Below are 6,000 nucleotides of genomic sequence, written 5' to 3'. Positions count from 1 at the left end.
ATAAAATCACGATAATGGTCATCAACGTATTTTAAAAAACTAAAAAAAAAATAGAAATTCAACGATCGAAATCAAAAACTTAATTATTACTCGATCTAATTCTAAATCTACGGTAAATGAACACCGAAAAAAAAACACATAGGTATTAATAAAAAATAAGACGAAAACCGGTGAAAATTCAGGAAAAAATAACGATAATTATGGTTATCTACATGTTTTAAAAAACTAAAAAAAAAATATAGAAATTCAAGGATCAAAAATCAAAAACTTATTACACATCTAATTCTAAATACGAACACCGGAAATAAAACATGTAGAAAATGAAACGTTTTCACAGTTCACACCACTGGCGGAGGTGGTGGCGGCGGAAAAACTACATTAAGTATCGCCTTGGCAGAGCTGAATAAGTTCGCTAAATAAGGTCTGTAACAATTCAATAAAACAGCGTTCGTCTGAACAAAACAAAAAAAACATATGAAATAATAAATATTTATGATTGTATTGTCGAAAATGTAAGTGTTCGAGGTTGTATTGATTATTCAAAAAATAACACATAACACATCCAAAACAATTAACAAAATAGGTTACTTGAGATTTAATATAAATTTATTATTCAAAGTTTTTTTTGGAGGTATTTTTTATTTTTAAAATCATCGATGACAGACTCCACATTAACATTTTTGAGCAACTCTTGTTCCAAGTATGGCAGCATCAAATTATCAAGCCTTTCTTGTGACATCATAACATGTGATTTTGATTTTAATGAGTTTACAAAAACATGGCTTACATGAGCACACAAGAAAGGCTTGATAATTTGATGCTGCCATACTTGGAACAAGAGTTGCTCAAAAATGTTAATGTGGAGTCTGTCATCGATGATTTTAAAAATAAAAAATACCTCCAAAAAAAACTTTCTTCTATGTACTCGTATTTGATCCAGTTGTCCACTACCTATGTGTCTCAAACTACATACATGATACGAGTATCTTTCTGGTTCGAAAGTTTGGCGGATGAGTTTTCATCCCTTTTGAGTGAGGTTAATTACAGTACAACCTTCAATTTTTGAGGAATTTATTGTCAGGTGAAATAATAAGTTACCTATATCATTTGTTTCTTGAGAAAAACAATTGTCAATTCTTTCAAGTAAAATATGAGTATAGTACCTAGTATTTTGTGTAGCGCTTTAGTATTTCTTATAACTTATTGATAATCAAGGGGGAAACTAGAAAATGTAGTTCATTCTTTGTTCTGCTTTGTTCTTTCTCATCAGGTAACTGGTACCTAAGCAGCCAATCAAAACTTTCTCTACATATTCTACACAGTATAGTCAGAAAGTGCCAGGAAAAATTCAAGAGCTCTAAAAGTATAAGAGATGTTGGCAATTTTTTTCTTCAAATTTTCAATATAATCTCCATTTAATAAATAGGCTACATGCTTTAGAACAAGTGAGTAAATCATTAAACGCCTTCTGGAATGCTGATTGTGGTATGCGCTTGAGCTGCCTAGTCACCAGGTCTTGGATTGCCGGAATCTATTGAAATTTTTCACTGTTCATGGTTAATTTGAGATTTGGAAATGAAAAGTTGTCTGCAAAGGCCAAATCCTGCTTGTTCTCCTCTGGTCACACATCTGAATTAGAATCTTGGATAGGTACACTCTGAGGTAGAGATGGCGGTGTGGAGATAAAGGTTTCTTCAGGTCTCACATCTTGAACAAATTTTCAGATACATTCGGACTATGTGAATGCATAATATGTATACCTATACTGAACCTCTTGAATCAAACAGAAACAATGCAAAAAGAATATTAGTAGGATTGAATGTAAACACTGCATAAGCCAATGCCTCTGCTCACATAATATTCTTTAGGTATTCACTAAAGTTGATAAAAAAAAACAATTAAAACAGGACACAGTCATATTGTGAATATAACAAAATACTTCAGGTACAAAACAAAATTACACACAAATGCACTAACAATATTACATAATTTTTCTAGAAGCAAATATAACAATAGATTTATTGCTGCAAGCAACAATCATTTAATGTTTACTGATTCACATAGTACTACCTAATACCTAACAGGTGGTACACAGAAAAAAATTGAAAAAGTAAAAGAGAAAAACTATTAAATATCAAAAATTATTCAGAATCTATAGTTAGCCATAATGTTATTAATCCCTTGCACAGGGCTGTTCACCGACAAACATAAATTGTATTGGTACCCATTATTGGTATTTTAGCATTCAGTACCCAAGATGGTATTGGTATTTTGGTATTTTATGAAATTTTTTTCGGTATCTGGTATTGGTATTGGTATTGTACCAATATACCTAATACCAAGTTAAAAAGTGTGTTTTTAGGCCAAAATTTCAATTAAGGATACCGGTTCGAACATTTTCTACCATTTATACCATTATACCACACTAATTCCATTTGAAAATAAACCACGATTCTGGAATTAGCCTACTCACTACTGTAACTGAACAGTGAACACACCAAGAGGCATTTGACGAAATAGAAAATCATCTCAACGTAAATTCATATATGTACCTATAAATTAACAACCAACAGCAAAGCAACATCAATATAATACACAAGTTCAACAACATTGAAAACAACCATACAAGTCTCCTCGAAGGTATGGAGCCTTGTAAATGCATCATTTCTATTTCCCCCAGAATTTAATTAAAAATAAAAACGACATGAGTAAAAAAAATTACATCAGAGTAAGTAAGAAAAAAAAATACATAAAATCGAGGAGAAAAAGAACTAAAGATTCAGAAGGGATGCGTTACTTCTTACTAATATTATATTATAAATCGTACTACTTTTCAGAGACCCTCAGAGAGGATCAAGTATAAATTTTAAATTTGAGAACAATCTTTCTACGTTAACTTCTGTAGGCGATGCCCCCAAAATTATGGCAGCGACAGTTCTTAACAGGGTAAATTTCGCTTTCACGTTCTCACAGTTCCAGTAAGTGATTACATCGATATGGTGATTGCAGTTCTGTTTTGATGAAAAATTCTTCAATTTCCGCATCGATTGCAGAAAAAACACATAGTTTTTTTCTGAGCCGAGTCTTGAGAAAAAAAAATAAATTCAAAATTAATATTTAAAACAATGATAGGTATGTATTTACAAAATGTTCAAAGCATTTACTAAGTCATACTACAACTGAAACAATGAAGATCCAATCTGTGATTACAATGATTTCATGACAAAATACACAATCATTTTTGTGATCAATTGTTCACATCAATCCGAAGTTATCAAAGATTTTGTTGCACATCCCTATGAATGCATCCAATTTCATAAATCAAAACACTGATAATGGTAGTTGATTTTCGTGGCGAACAAATTGCAATAACTTTAGGATTTCAACCATGCAAATAACTATAAATTGTTTTACTCGAAGTGTTTAACGAATTTATTCATATTTGACCAGCTTTTTTTTTCCAATTCGAATATAAAAGCACAATCTATAGATGTTTTTTTTCATGTATTCACGAATGAAACGAATCAACAACGAGCTGATCTATTATTCGAGGATCAAACCAGATATTATCTAAAACAAATGATGACGATGAGATTTGACGAAATCTCAAGTGTAAATTAATGAACTGAGAATTTATTTCACCTCATTAATTTACAATTTTCATAATTTTGCAGTTAATTGATTCAAATCAGGTTAAAAGAACTTTATTCATAATATGTACTAATATTACCAATAAAAAAAATTTGAAAATGCCAAAAAAAAAATTTTAATGACTCAATTAAATACTTACACATTTTGTTACAACAAATGTGGATCAGAACGAATATAACAAACGAAAATTAAAATTGAATTTTATTTTAAAATTCAAAAATTTGAAAATCGGAACTTTCGACTACATTTTTAACGAGTTTAGTGAACTCAATAAGTAAATATTTCTAAACGTTATCGACGAAAAATCATAACAGAATGAGCGCGTCGATAAAACTACAAAAAGGATAAGGATTCAAAACAATATTAAGCTTTGTAACCACCAATTTTTATATCTATTTAAAACTGGCACAGCCAGTAAATTCTTTGTAGAGAAAACATTGCGATAAATTTTGCCAAAATCTTAACACATTTATCAGTACATTTTGATATGTCATTTTCCCAATTATTTCCAGAAGGTTGATGGGATTGATTGCCGGATGCCTGATATTTCTTTCATCATTGTTATTGGAGTTCTCATATATTACAATTCCTCATCAGAATCTTTCGTGAGATCTATATGATTGGAGGAGGAATATACCTGAAAAAACATGTCACAGTTAATGTGAGGTTTAACTAAGTAGATATACTTACTTAATTATTAAAATAATAACACTACCTACTACCTACCTAGTACTTAATCATTACACAATCTAATAAATCACTTTATCACACAATTTCCTCATCTATAACAATTCATTTTTCAATAAAATTCATAGTTTATGAGGATTTGTATCCCAGAGTCTTGTTTGTCATTCATCCTGAAAAAATATGGGGTTAAAATTTCGCAAGAACTACCAATATTTTAATAAAGTAGACTACCTACTGATAATAAAATTTTTGATAACATTCTTACCAGAAGAATTGTTTTTCTTTTGAGTGATCTTATCGTTCTGGTTTTTGAGCCATTGTTCTGAACTGCTTTGATGATACTTCTTCATTGTTATCAATTGCATGGAATAACGGAGAATCCTGAAACATGATAAGTTGCAATAGATAAAATGATGATCAATTTCTATTTAAAGTGTCAATCAGCCAATCGCTTTATAGCAACCTCAGAACAATCAATTTTGTTGGACTGAGAATCGCTGTTGTGCTTCACTAATGCATTACTCAGGAGTACTGTTTGCTGTAGGTTTTTTCTTATTTTGGGCAACACTGCAAATGACACCCAAAAAACATAATTTTAATTTAGTAAAAAAAAAAAACACCTAAATTACAATAAAAATTGCAAGTTCAGCGATTACTATTGGAAGTTGATAAAATAACACTGAGCTGCTCATTGTCTTCCTTCAATTTCTCGTTTTCTTTTTTTAGATCGTGTCATTTTTTCTTATACTCTCTAAATTTGAAACAGTCAATTTCACTGCTTAGCAGTCACGACATTTTGCCTTTTTAAAGCAGTAATTTTTCACTGTTTTGCAGTAAAAAAAACTACTGCTTTAAAAAGGCAAAATGTCGTGACTGCTAAGCAGTGAAATTTGACTGCTTTAAATTTAGAGAGTAGCTTATTATCATGTCAAAATGGCGTCTCGATCATCATCATCATAACATGATTCATCTCTATCAGATTCATTGTTCTGAAACACACTAACAGTTATAGCACATTGTAAAGCCATTTTTTTTAAAAAAGTTCATTCAATGAAACTCACTTTTGAAAACTTCGAAACTGCAATGAAAAAACAGATAAAATAATTAAGTAATCTTCAAGGTTATTAGATAGATATATTTGGTCCGTCCCCGCCAGTAATCACTTAAAATGTTTTCAGTGATATTCCCATGAACTCAGTGATTTTTTAGCTTGTTACTCGTACATTACCAAATATTCTACTTAATGTGTCGTTTTTTTCTTTAAAAGCATCTCTCTATAAATTTGAAACTGTCAAATTTCACTGCTTAGTAGTCACGACATTTTCCTTTTTTAAAAGCAATAGTTTTTTACTCCAAAACAGTGAAAAATCTGCTGAATTGGTCAGTCAAAATGATTTTTTACTGACCAATTCAGTAGATTTTCCACTCTTTTGCAGTCAGAAACTACTGCTTCTAAGAAGGCAACATGTCGTGACTGCTAAGCAGTGAAATTTCACTGTTTCAAATATAGATAGTACAATAATTTCCATATCCAAGTTTTTTCAATTGGGTAATTATTGCATTAATAAAATGGAAATTATAGGTGGTGCGTTAATCCGAGTTGCGAGTATCACGTTTCAGTTTTAGCACCCTGTCTTAAAATAAGGCACCTACGATGATACG

This window comes from Planococcus citri, chromosome 3 (assembly GCF_950023065.1).
Source record: "Planococcus citri chromosome 3, ihPlaCitr1.1, whole genome shotgun sequence".
NCBI classification, from domain to species: Eukaryota; Metazoa; Arthropoda; class Insecta; order Hemiptera; family Pseudococcidae; genus Planococcus; species Planococcus citri.
The sequence above is the reverse complement of the archived record's forward strand: the minus strand, read 5'-3'. Positions refer to the sequence as shown.